Genomic DNA, 14,941 nt, shown 5'->3' on the forward strand with positions numbered 1-14,941 from the left:
CTCAGTATACAGTATCCTCTATTCAAACGAATAGGTGAGGGCACGTTCCTGACTTGGGATGGATTTCTACATATTACTATACAAGAAGATGTGTGAGGTATGGAATGTCAATGTGTCCACATCCCCTTTTCAACTTTCACTAGTGGGTGCTAAATCCATAAAATATTCATATATCCAGATATGGGAGCCAATTTATCAATGCTTCAATTAATAATACACTGGAATTCCACATCAAATTAGACGCAAAGTTGATCCGCCCTAGTTAACACAGCATCAATGTTGAAATGTTTGACACAAAATAAGCTCCTGTGAGATCAATCCAATGCAAATCATTGCTTTTGTTATTAGATCGTAATACAGATCATCCACCTTCACATTCGACTCTATTCGAGCGTATTAATGATGATCCGCCTTCACATTTGATCCTCTCACCATGTTATCAAACATTAAACAGGTACGCGTCTAAACCGCCACCTCTGAGGCCGGGAATGCCATTGAAATCAATGGGAGTCTGAAAAGGTTTTTTTCTATGCTGTTTGTCATCGCAGACACTCAGTTAACAATGAACATGCAGAATATGTTTTAAATGTGTGATACTTTTATGACGGGGAAGGAGGATATTAATGAACCATCTGAATCATGAAGTAATAAAATTTCATGTCCATTTATCCTTTTGTGATAACAAAATATATTAAGATCTGCCCTTATTACTAAATAAAGTAAGGAGATGTTACCCTAACTATGGGTTATGTTTCATCTCTCTGTTGTAGAGTTCATTACAAAGCAAAGGGAAAAAATATTTATACAGGAATGAAAGAAAGAAGCACAGTCCCTGACCTTTCAGACACAGAAAGAGGAGATTAATAAACCAGCAACAGAATGCACAATATATGTGAGTCAACAAATGCATTGATAATGACAGGTAATGCCTGTCTGGCAGCAGCACTAGTAGATATAGGGATACAAATAAAATAAATAAATTACATAATATAGCTAACTTACTTTTTTGATAAATCTATTTGTACCATGTTTAACGCATATAATTAATAAGTCCCACTCTCCACTTCGCACCAAATTTAACCCAATACTTCACACCAAATTTGACACAATTTAAAACTGCTAAATAACCCAAAAACTTGTAAAATTTTCCACCGTTTTTTATTGGAAAATGCATAATCCCGTGAAATCAGCCAATCTGATTTAAATATACATTTTATACTATCACTAACGAATCAAATTGGTCTATACTTGTGTCATTGATCACTCATCAGAACTTGTAAGTGCCATTTGTTTGCGTATTGTACTTTGAAAGTATGTATATGTGAAATTAGTATTAAAGATAAACATTAATGACATTAGGCCACACAGTGTAATATTTTTGACAATGATTTTAATATTCGAATGATGTTTGATTCAATAGAATCTTAAGCTGATAGCTCAAAGGGATAGTCTACCTAACATTAAACGGTCATGAATCAGATACAGTAGAAATTAAAATCACCTCTTTAATGTCATCCTATTTTCTTCCTTCTCTTGAATTTAATTTCCATTAAGAAAAGTCATCCTAAATGCTAGCCCATTTTTTAACGCCTGTGTAGGAGCGGTGTTTAAAACTAGACTCTATCAGGAAGTGATATACAGGTGCAGAAAGAAAACTGGCCCAGCTCTTAAAATATCCATATGATACCCTAATTACATGTTATATTCACAATTATTCTTTCTCAGAATAATTATATATTTACACTATATACATATAGTGGAATAAATAAACACAGAGATATGCAAGACAACATTGTTTAGGACAAAAAGAAGAATTTATTGACATGTAAATATGTTTGCAAAAGATTTCTGACATAACACACACACACACACACACATATATATATATATATATATATATATATATATATACATACAAGTATGTGCAAAGATATAATATATGTACACATTCTAGCATTAATAATCATTTAAAAAAAATAAAAAACATGAGATAAGAATATCATGATTTCTAGAAATACAAATAAACAGAAATTTAAGTGAAAATATCATATATCAGATTTATTGTATAAAAATAAATAGAAAAAAAACTTTCTATGAGATATTATTGTTTGTTCAGTTATAACAAACGCCTTGATAAATCGGCCCCATGGTTTGCACACTTTCCAAAACTTTTCAGAGCTAGATATATATATATATATATATATATATATATATATATTATATATATATATATATATATAAATATATATATATATATATATATATATATATTGATTATAAATATCTCAAACCACCCCTAGCCCCAGAACTCTGAGACTCTCTACTCTCCCCTCAGGTCTCTATGACTCTCACTCCTGTCTCTTTGCTCAGACTCACGCTCTCTCAGACACCGATCCGGCAGAGCATTATGGACAGTGAGGGGAAATGACTTGAAGTGCAAACTTACTGCTCTATATGAAATTCTGCAAGCTATGTGCTCCAACTACTCCCTCACTGTCCTGTGATGCTCGGCCTTTCTTTATCTGTGCGCGGGACTACCCAGATAACTGCGCTCCTGCGCTGCTGCGCACCTTACAGGGAACATTGGTAGTGACTGCATGAGCACAAATTAAATTTGCACTTGTTGGATTTAGCGTGACTGAAGACTATGAGGCCTATTTAACAAATGTCTTGCGGATCTGATCCGCAAGACATCGCTGAATGCGGAGAGCAATACACTCTCCGTATTCAGCATTGCACCAGCAGCTCTTGCCAATCGGCCGCCAGCAGGGGGTGTAAATCAACCCGTTCATACTCGATCGGGTTGAATTGTGGCGATTCCTGTCCGTCTGCTCAGAGCAGGCAGAAAGGGTTATGGAGCAGCGGTCTTTGTGACCGCTGCTCCACAACTTGTGTTAAACACGGGATGTCAAGCTCCATACGGAGCTTGATAGATAGGCCCCCTTGCAGTGATGTGCAGTGAGGTCAGAGGCTGGTGAGGCCCTAGATATGATACGCTGGAGAAACACATGTACAGAGGGCCGCAAGTTCCCCCAACAGGACAGGTTTAAATGATAGCTGAACCAGTGCACAGGTGACATAATCAGGTGATGGGTGAGAGCAAGTTAGTAACCACTGAGTTACTGATCAGCTGATTACTTCACCTGTGCACTGATTCAGCTATAATGAAAACCTGGCCTGTTGGGGGTACTTGAGGACCATTGTTGAGAAACACTGCACTAAAGCACCAGCTCATCGGAAATGTATTGATTACCTGGAGAATAAAGCACACATACTCTGCTCTCTGACACCCACACACACTCTGCTCACATACACACTCACACAATTCTGTGGCACAATGCCAGTTACTAAGCAATTAGAATGATACTCAATCTCTTCTCTACTCACTACTGTATTGTAAAAATAGAAATAATTTACCATACAAGTTTTACACAAAGGACAAGTTATCAATACTGCCAACACAGCTGCTGCAATATGGTGTTCAAGAAATGCACGTGCACATCCCACTTAGGTATGCTCTTCAACAAAGGACACGAAAGGATACCAAAAGAATGAAATACATAATAATACAAGTAAAATAGAAAGTTTATTTTTTTGTGCAATTTCTATCTGAATGATGGAAATGTAATTATGACTTTCATGTTCCTTTCAAAAACTAATTTGATTTGCTGACATGGGGCCAGTAACAGTTGATGCTAATTCTCAAAATATAAATAACTAGAAAAGTCTATTAAAATAGCATGCTCTACCGCAATCATGTTTAATTTTTAATGTCTCCCTTTGACTATGTGTTTAACCAGTTACTTTACAGTGGGATTATTTCTAAAAACAATTAACTGCACTAATTACATATATTTTTTTAAATCACTCATTATCTCCTTTTTATTAATATAAACTTGTATGAAAGCAGCACATTGCAACAGCTTTCAATTAATTTTTGAATTACAAGTTAACAGCAGTCTTTAAATAAATGGAGACACAGAGAAAAATAAAAATAGATACTGCATCCTCTGACTGAACAGACATAAGCTATATTGTACCTGATTAAATCAAATAACCATGAAAAAGGGAGGCTTAGCAATATTCAATGTCAAAAACTTTAATTTAAATAATGTGGACACTGCACACTTAACTTCAAACTCTGGGTTTTAAATTATGGATTTAAATTTGAATTGACCCTTTGACTTCCTGTCAGTATTGGGTTATGCTCACTTACTGCCCACCCCCACCCCCACCCTTGTTAATGAGCTGTATCTGAACACAATTTGTGAATCACAAGAGATGTAGAATACTACTTTACGCTTCTGCTTGTTGTCATCTGTTCTTAGGTTACCTCAGCTTCCAGTTGTGTCACATGACCCTGCTCATTGCATCCTCCTTCTGATTAATCTATATATCCTTCAATTGCTAGGAGGCATCAAGAGGGGTGCCTCCTATTGGTCCCAATTTTTGTTGCTAATATATTGACAGAACACAGGTGGCGCTGCAGCACAGCTTTTCCTTTGACCCATGTACTGCAATGGAGAGAAGCGTTCCTGTACCTGCCTCTCCATAGCATTACATGGGGGGAAAATATTTTTTGGGGGACTTTTTTTTTGTTTTAATTAAAATTTAATTAAGCTTTGGCCACATATGGCAGGGTAGGCACTGCCTCCCCTGCCTCCTATGAGTGCACGTCCCTGCCCCCTTGTGTAAAGGGTTAGGGCTAAAAACAAAATTGCATTAAACACAACATAAATACATTAAAAATAAAAACGGTTATCCTCATATATAGACTATCTAAGAAATAGTATTCATAGAAATATTAAAAATAAAAAGTTATAAGGGTTAAAAGGTAAATGGTATATAACAAGATATTTGAATGGAAAGGGCTATAAATGATATCTACATACATATACATGTCTTAATATGTTTATGTGTATATATATAGTAGTGAAGAAAAGGGATGCACTCGCCAGGAAGTTACCATTTAATGTAACGTTTCGGGGTGTTACCCCTTTCATCAGACAATACAATTCGTCAGAAGAAAAGGTGCATCCCTTTTCTTCACTACTATCAATACTTTGGAAGCACCCTGGGTGGATGAAATGTTACCCGTGAGTGCTGGCATGCCTGCTGTTTATATATATATATATATATACTGTGTATGTATAAATGTGTACACATGTATTTATGTTTAGATGTATATATATGTATATATATATGTACATATATAAAGATATAAACACATATATACATAAGTTTGCAAAAAATCCCAATGGCACTACTTTTGAGGTAAAAGGGAACTATTGTGAAGGGCAATTTACAATGAGGGGCACAATTGTCCCCCAGAAACCAGTTGTGTAATATATCACAGTAGGTGCTGTGTATTAGATACAATTAACAAAAGAGTTTTGAGTGCTTTCCACTCAAATGCCTGAAAACAAGAAAAATAATAATTTTTATTCAAGTGTAATATTTAATGTGTTTTTCTGTGTATGTACTGTAAATATTTTACTTTCTAATGTTCTTCACATAAGGGAAACTGTTCTATGTATTTTTTACTTTATACCTATACATATATATAAAAAAAATAGGTATAGATATAAATTTAACAAGAAAATTAGATATACAGTATAAAGAAATATATATTTAAAAAAAGAACATTTTCTTTTATGTGAAGAAGAACATTAGAATGTAAAATATTTATATATATATTTATATATATATCTATATCTATAGATATATAGATAGATATTTTACAAAAAATACATAATATGTATATATATATATATATATATATATATATATATATAATGAACATTTTCTTCTATGTTAAGAACATTGGAATGTAAAATATTCATAACTACCTTCGGGTTAAAACTGTAGGTTAAACAACTGGCGGGTTAGCACACAAGCGATAAGGGGGAGAAGTTAGCGTGGTTGCTATATCTAAAGTCTTGAAGCAAGCGGGGGCTTTCACTCGCACGCAAAAAATTTTCTTTCATCTTTAAATGCGTGCGCTAACCAGGGTTAAAAGTTTATATCTGGTGATGTTTGCGTGTGAGCGAAAGTGCTAAAATACTTCTAATCTGGCCCTATGGGGCCTATTTATCATTGTGCGAGTGGACATGATCCGCTGCACATCGATAAATGCCAACAGCATATGCTCTCTGCATTTATCATTGCACCAGCAGTTCTGGTGAACTGCTGGTGCAATACCGCCCCCTGCAGATTCGCGGCCGATAGCAGGGGGTGTCAATCAATCCGATCGTATTCGATCGGGTGGATTTCCGGCGATCTCGGTCTGCCGCCTCAGAGCAGGAGGACAGGTTATGGAGCATCAGTCTTTAGACCACTGCTTCATAACTTCTGTTTCCGGCGAGCCTGAAGGCTTGCCAGAAAAACAGGCATCAAGCTCCATACGGAGCATGATAAATATGCCCCTATGTTTGTTTTCAGAGAAATAAAGAGAGAGAGTGACTGAGAGAGTGACCTGCAGCCTTTTTATATGCTTTTTATAATAATAATAATAATTTATAATAATAATAATCATCATTTTATTGTGATAATTCTATATAAAGTGTAAAATACTAATAAAAATACAAATACAGGTGGCCCTCGTTTTACAATGGTTCAGTTTACACCGTTTCAGAATAACAACCTTTTTTTCCAGTCATGTGACTGTTATTGAAAAGGATTGAGAAGGAGTGCATTTATTAAAAGAGCCAGTAGGTGAAGCTGTCCGTTTGTGTTGCAGTAAAACCAAGCAAGCTCAAATTAATCAATTTAACCAGACCTGAGCTATTGAGCAGATTTCAAAGGAACAAGATCTTCCTGTCTATAAATCAGTCCAGATTGGAATGAATAGAAATAACTATTTGCAGAAAAATGCAAGTGAAGTCTGTGTTGTGTGATTATTTTATTAGGTTTATAATGCTGTTTAGCAAATGTTTTTGTTCATTTAAGTTAGTTTAATTATATATTCTGTGTTGTGTGATTATTTTATTAGGTTTATAATGCTGTTTAGCATTTAAAGTCTTCATTTCAAAGCTTTAAAAATAAGTATTAGGTGTTACTTATGACAATTTGGAGAGGGGCCTGGAACCTATCTCCCTCACTTCCCATTGACTTATATTATAAACTGGGATTCAATTTACAACGGTTTTGATTTACAACCATTCCTTCTGGAACCTAACCCTGGCGTAAACTGAGGGCTATAATTATAATTTTCAATACATTCTTTATTTGTAAATACAAAAAGTGTATATGTATTATATATGTTATATTTCCCATGTTAAGGTTATTAATGTTTTATTTTGTATATATTAGAATTTTACTGTATATATGATAATTTCAGTTTTATAAAATAGAACTTTTAAAAAATATGTAAAGAGATTTTAGATTCCTTTAAATATAAGCTGCAATATGTAGCAGGTTAATACGTTTTACAGCCATGACCATAAAGGGGTTGAACTCAACCAGGCTAATGTGCTGTATGAATAATGTGAAAGGACCTGTAATTTAGAAATAATTAAAAATATTGGTTGAACCATCCAAGTCTCCTTGCTTTGTATAACTTACTGAAATATGAATTTTTATGAGTGTAGCCAATTTGGCAAGGATGTTGGCCTACATTAATTTTCCGGCCTCTGGCAGTTTCCAGTCTGCTTTTCAGTGGTATGTTCCAGTCTATTTTATTTGAGCTAGGTTATAAATGGAGTGCAAAAATATTAGCGCTGTTGAGCACTAACACCGCTTAAGGTAAATCAATAGCACTCATATGCTTGAGGTGGTTTTACAAGTTGAAAATAAAAAGCTATAACTCGAAAGAAAGACTCAGGTGTGCTAACATCTGGAGGTCGGATAACGTGTCAGTGCTAACTGAATTTCCCTTAGACTTTTATGGGATGCACAAAAAAAAGCCTTTTTTGTCTTTCGCTCGAGCACTAGGACAGTTTTATTTATATTATTATTATTATCATCATTTATTTGAGTAGCGCCGCCAAATTCCGTTTTATATGTATATATTTTTTGTAATATTTATATATATATATATATATATATATAAATATATATTATATATTTAGATATACAGTATGTATTTTAAATGAAAAAGAATATATATATATATATTCTCCTCGTGTGTCTGCACTCACAATTTCCTTTGGACATCAGCCAGGGTGCAAGTTCAAATTATCAATAGTGGTTCAAGCAGGGACTACACTCGCTGGATTTGGATAAATAAAGTGTTAGTTATTGCATGCTGTAAATTGCACTTTATTTATCCAAATCCAGCGATTGCAGTCCCTGCTTGAACTACTATATATATATATATACATATATATATATATATATATATATATATATATATATATATTAGCAAGAAAAAAAGCACTCTCTGGTTTTAAAAAACAAATAGTATATTTTACTAGTGTGACGTTTCAAGGTATTCACTCCTTCCTCAGACCAGAATACCTCGAAATGTCACGCTAGTAAAATATACTATTTGTTTTTCAAAACCAGAGAGTGCTTTTTTTCTTGCTAATTTATTATTCTTATTTTGCACCCTGGTGGTGCCTACCTGACCAGTTTGGTGAGAGTGCTTTTGTACCCGAAGACTTATATATATATATATATATATATATATATATATATATATATATATATTTATATATATATATATATTTATATGTAGATGTATGTGTGCACAGACATATATACACATATAAACACAGAAATGTGTATACACATATATACATACACATATACAAATGTTTAGACATATAAGGTTGACATGTTTTTTGTGAAACATTTTATGTATGTAACCCTAATACTTTATTTCAGGTCTCAAGGTGTGCTAATTTTTCTCAAGCGCAAAAAATATATTTGAACTTGTGATATAAGTAATGTTTAACATGGTCTTAAAATCTATTGAAAGTATAGGATGCACTAAATGGATGTCTGCCCCGCTAAACATTCTCTGGTTATTCAGTTTTATCATGTGCCTATTAGACATGTGCATGGCGAAAAAATTCGGTACGGTTCGGTTCGGATCGATTCTGAATTTTTCGAAGTTCGGTTCGGATCGATTCGAATTCGGAAAATTATGAATCAATTCGTTTCGGATTCGTTTCGGATTCATTCGGATTTGAAGAAATTCGGCTGGATTCGGTTCGATTTTGTTCAATTCAGTTCGTAAATTCGGCATTTCGTTAAGTGTTAGGTGGGATTAGACTAGTATTATACTGTATATTAGGTGTTAACCTAACATACTGTACAATACTAGTGTAATCCCAATGGCCATCCGAATTTACGAATCGATTCGGTTCGATTCGGTTAGATTCGGAAAATTCGGCAGAATTTTAATTCGGAAATTCGGTTTGATCCGAATCGCCGAATTTGCCGAATTTTCAGAATTTCCGAATCGAACCGAAACGAATCGCACATGTCTAGTGCCTATGACTAAGCGCCACTAGGGGGCGTGAAACGCGTCAGACAGTTGCTTTTCTTCCCGCCTGTATCTGTGCTCAGCTTGTATATGTATTTTTTACTTTTTCATTAAAGGGACACTGAACCCACATTTTTTATTTTGCGATTCAGATAGAGCATGACATTTTAAGCAACTTTCTAATTTACTCCTATTATCAAATTTTCTTTAGTCTCTTGGTATCTTTATTTGAAATGCAAGAATGTAAGTTTAGATGCCGGCCCATTTTTGGTGAACAACCTGGGTTGTCCTTGCTGATTAGTGGATAAATTCATCCACCAATAAAAAATTGCTGTCCAGAGTTCTGAACTAAGAAAAAAGCTTAGATGCCTTCTTTTTCAAATAAAGATAGCAAGAGAATGAAGAAAAATTGATAATAGGAGTAAATTAGAAAGTTCCTTAAAATGGCATGCTATATCTGAGTCACGAAAGAAAAATTTTGGGTTCAGTGTCCCTTTAAAGTATATATTTTTATTGCACCATTTTTTGTAGTAGTGCCTGCTACCTGCCTTCCTGACTTGTAATATCAATTTGAATTTGAGTGCTAATTTTATCACGATCAACCGATATTAATATTGCCCCCTGAGCTATCAATAGTGCTCCACTTGTAATCAGGGCCTTTATGTTTTAGAGCTGTTTCATAATAGCTATGAGGCTACACTACACTGTTTCCAATTTACTCCTATTATCAATTTTTCTTTGTTCTCTTGCTATCTTTATTTGAAAAAGAAGACATCTAAGCTTTTTTATCCACCAATCAGCAAGATGTGATAATAGGAGTAAATTAGAAAGTTGTTTAAAATTTCATGCTCTATCTGAATTACGAAAGAAAGAATTTGGGTTCAGTGTCCCTTTAAAGTAAAACAAGAAAGGCCCCCGCCACAGTGAGGGAGTTCAAGTACACTGTAACATAGTTGCAGGGTGGAGACAACCTCTGTGAGGAGGTCCAATCTCCTTGTTCCAGGCCTTTGCAATGGCACTTAACAACAATGCACACAGCTGCCACAACTTCAATTTCAACAGAGGTAGTGAGAATGTTTCCTCACCCACCAAAATATAAACAAAAAACCTCCCAATTAAAAAAGTACTGCTTTTCACATGCTGTGCCTATTTTTAAAAAGCATGTGCGCTGTCTTGTGCAAGCGCACACGTGCACACCTTAGAGAAAACAGTGTCTGGGATGTTGGAGAGTACCATACCCACTAATCATTTCACTAGTTCTGTGGGTATTTTATTTAAACACTATTAATAAGTTCTAAGAGGGACTTTAGAGTTACAATAATAAATTATTAACATGTGTGCTTTAATTCAAACAACTTATCAGCCACCACAGCTTTTGGTTGCATGAAAAAAATCCACAAAAACTAAGGGCTGGATTACAATTGGAGCGCTAAATTATCCCGCATTTGCAAAGGGCGCACAATAATCAACCAGCCATTACAAGTGGCTGGCTATTGCTACTGCAAGCTTTCGGTAGCAATTAGCACTCAGAAAATTAACCAGGGATCAGATCTCTAGCTTTTTTTTTTTAAATAAAAAAACAACTGCGTTAGGTTTTTGGGGTCTAAAGTCGGTGGGAGGTTAGAGAAAAAACATTGCGGTCTATAGGAACTGTGTGTTCCCAGTAAATATATATTTACATGACTATATACATATGTATTTATGTGTTTATATGTGTATATACACACATTAACACATACATATTTATGTATATAGTCATATATATATTTACAAATATGCTGCCATCACTGCGCTACTTAGCCCTTTGAGGTTCTGACGCCATCTCTGACGGCATGAGAAAGAGGCTCCCAATGGAGCCTATGGAAGCGAGCATTCGTTCACATTGCTGTTAATTCATAATACCAGTGCACATTAGCGCGCTGGTATTACACAGTGGAACGCAAATATCGCTTTCATGAAAGCGATATTTAGCACTCCACTTGTAATCTAGCCCAGGGGTAGGCCGGACCAAAGCTGTGGCGGACATTAGTAAAGGTCACCGGGGTACATTTCAAATTAAAAACATCAAAAAACACTTTCTTTGAGTTTAAACTGCTGCTAGCGATAATTATATTGCAGTTTATCTAAATCTGCCTGCACTGGTAGTTTGCCTACTCAAACTAAATTTGACAACTAGAATCTGTCAGGAACTCATGTTGGTAGGCTAATTTAACCCTCATTTTGCAAAAATGACAGCAATATTATACATTGATAGGGAATGCCTTGCAGTCTTTCCAGCAGATGTAAGGTTAAATCTGTATTGTTAATTATTAAATAATGAGCATTAGTGATGTCCCGAACTGTTCGCCCGCGAATGGTTCACAGCGAACACATGGCGATGTTCGATCCGCCCCTATGTGTCATCATTGAGGAAACTTTGACCCTGTATGTCACAGCCGTCTAACACATTAGAGCCAATAAACATCAGACACTCCCTCACAGACCCTCCCAGCTACTCGGAATCCGCCATTTTAGACTCATAACGACCTTGCTTTCTTAATGAGAGGACGTGTTGTGTTTTTGCTCCTGACATTAATAGGAAAAACATAGCTAGGCTAGTGTATTTAGTGTCCACTACAGTCCAGAAGGACTCCACTCATCTCTGCTGCAAGGACAGCACCCCAAAAAGCCCTTTTTAGGGCTATATTTCGTGACGTTTTTTTTTTTCGTATTTTTTTTATTAGCATTTGCCTGGCTTTCAGCCTGTGTGTTTAAGGCTCACAGCATATGCTGTGATTACTGCCACCACTGATATCTCCCTAACAACATTAGTTTAAATTTAACTAACCAAAAAATTTTATTATTTTGCTAGTGTAATTTTTTTTCATTTTCTATCAGGCCTGTTCATTGCTCTGTGCCAGCCACCAGTGTTAATATCCATTTATAACATTATTTTAAATTTAATTTTTTTTATTTAAATCATTTTTCTAGTGTAATCTAATTACATTTTCTATCAGGCCTGTGTCTGTTAGGCTCACTCAGCATTAATATACCTTTTTTAGTCTTTTGGTTAATTGGTCTGTGCCAGGCAGCCACCACTCATATCTTCTTCACCTTAATTTAAATATAAAAAAAAAAAGTTTAAATTTGTTTGATAGTGTAATCTAATATAATTTTCTATCAGGCCTGTGTGTTTTGCTGACATACAGAGCCTACTGTGTTTACTTGCTGCCCTTCCTAGTCTATGAGCCACGACTCATATGTGTTTAACCTTTTTTTAATTCCCCCCCCAAAAAAAATAATTTAAATCATTTTTCTAGTGTAATCTAATAGTATTTTCTATCAGGCGTGTGTGTATCTGACTTACAGAGCCTACTGTTTTTAATAGCTGCCCTTCCAAGGCTATCAGCCACGACTCATATGTATGTGCTTAACCTTTTTCTTAAAATTTCCAAAAAAAAGTCTTTAAATCATTATGCTAGTGTAATCTAATTGTATTTTCTATCAGGCCTGTGTCTAACTGTCTATCTGACTTAAACAGCATACTGTTGTTAATTGCTGCCCTACGTAGCAGCCAGCCAGTGCGACCACTCATATGTGCATTGCACTTCTTAACATAATTTTAATATTAAAATCTAAAATTTTAAAATATTTTGCTAGTGTAATCTAACTAAATTTTCTATCAGGCCTGTGTTTTTGTCACTTACACAGCATACTGTGTTAAATTGCTGCCCTACCTACCATCCACGACTCATATCTGCCAGCCTGTGTGCCAGGCCCAACTATCCAATTAGTGGCACCAATCATAATTCTTGTAACAGTATCAAAAAAATTAAAATTCATAATTTTTTGGACTGCAAATATTCAGTCTACTAGTGCCATTGAATTGCAGTTTCCTCCTGCCTGGCAGCCTGTGTGCCAGGCACAAACTAGCCAATTAGTGCCACCAATCCTAGTTGTTGTAAAAGTATTGTTAATCTTTAAAATTCCAAATTGATCGCTTGTGATTCCTCAGTTTGCTCGTGCCATTGAATTGCACTTTCCTCCTGCCTGCCAGCGTGTTTTCCAGGCCCAACTAGCCAATTAGTGGAACCAATCATAATTCTTGTAACAGTATATAAAAAAATTAAAATCATAATTTTTTGGACTGCAAATATTCAGTCTCCTAGTGCCATTGAATTGCATTTACCTCCTGCCTGCCAGCCTGTGTGCCAGGCCGTCTTGCCAACTATTTACACCAATCATAATTGTTGTCACAGTATTGTTACTAATTAAAATTAAAAAATTTTTGATTGTTGATCTTAATCCTCAGTTTGCTCGTGCCATTGAATTGCACTTTTCTACTGCCTTCCAAGCCTGTGTGCCAGGCCTACTTTCAAAATATTTACACCAATCATATTTGTTGTCACAGTATTCTTAATAATTAAAAATTTAAATTTTTGGTAATAGTTGTTCTGAATCCTCAGTTTGCTCGTGCCATTGAATTGCACTTTCCTCCTGCCTTGCAGCCTGCTGTGTGCCAGGCCCACCTAGCCAATTATTCCCAGCAATCATATTTCTTTTAACACTATTGCAAAAATTGTCAAACATCATTGTTTTGACTGTCAGTATTAAGTATCCTAGTGTCCTTGAATTGCATTTACCTCCTGCCTGCCAGCCTTTTGTGCCAGGCCGTCTTGCCAACTATTCACACCAATCATAATTGTTGTCACAGTATAGTTACTAATTAAAATTAAAAATGTTTTGATTGTTGATCTTAATCCTCAGTTTGCTCGTGCCATTGAATTGCACTTTCCTCCTGCCTGCCAGCGTGTTTTCCAGGCCCAACTAGCCAATTAGTGGAACCAATCATAATTCTTGTAACAGTATATAAAAAAATTAAAATCATAATTTTTTGGACTGCAAATATTCAGTCTCCTAGTGCCATTGAATTGCATTTACCTCCTGCCTACCAGCCTGTGTGCCAGGCCGTCTTGCCAACTATTTACACCAATCATAATTGTTGTCACAGTATTGTTACTAATTAAAATTAAAACATTTTTGATTGTTGATCTTAATCCTCAGTTTGCTCGTGCCATTGAATTGCACTTTTCTACTGCCTTCCAAGCCTGTGTGCCAGGCCTACTTTCAAAATATTTACACCAATCATATTTGTTGTCACAGTATTCTTAATAATTAAAAATTTAAATTTTTGGTAATAGTTGTTCTGAATCCTCAGTTTGCTCGTGCCATTGAATTGCACTTTCCTCCTGCCTTGCAGCCTGCTGTGTGCCAGGCCCACCTAGCCAATTATTCCCAGCAATCATATTTCTTTTAACACTATTGCAAAAATTGTCAAACATCATTGTTTTGACTGTCAGTATTAAGTCTCCTAGTGTCCTTGAATTGCATTTACCTCCTGCCTGCCAGCCTTTTGTGCCAGGCCGTCTTGCCAACTATTCACACCAATCATAATTGTTGTCACAGTATAGTTACTAATTAAAATTAAAAATGTTTTGATTGTTGATCTTAATCCTCAGTTTGCTCGTGCCA

Source organism: Bombina bombina, chromosome 5, assembly GCF_027579735.1.
Source record: "Bombina bombina isolate aBomBom1 chromosome 5, aBomBom1.pri, whole genome shotgun sequence".
NCBI classification, from domain to species: domain Eukaryota; kingdom Metazoa; phylum Chordata; class Amphibia; order Anura; family Bombinatoridae; genus Bombina; species Bombina bombina.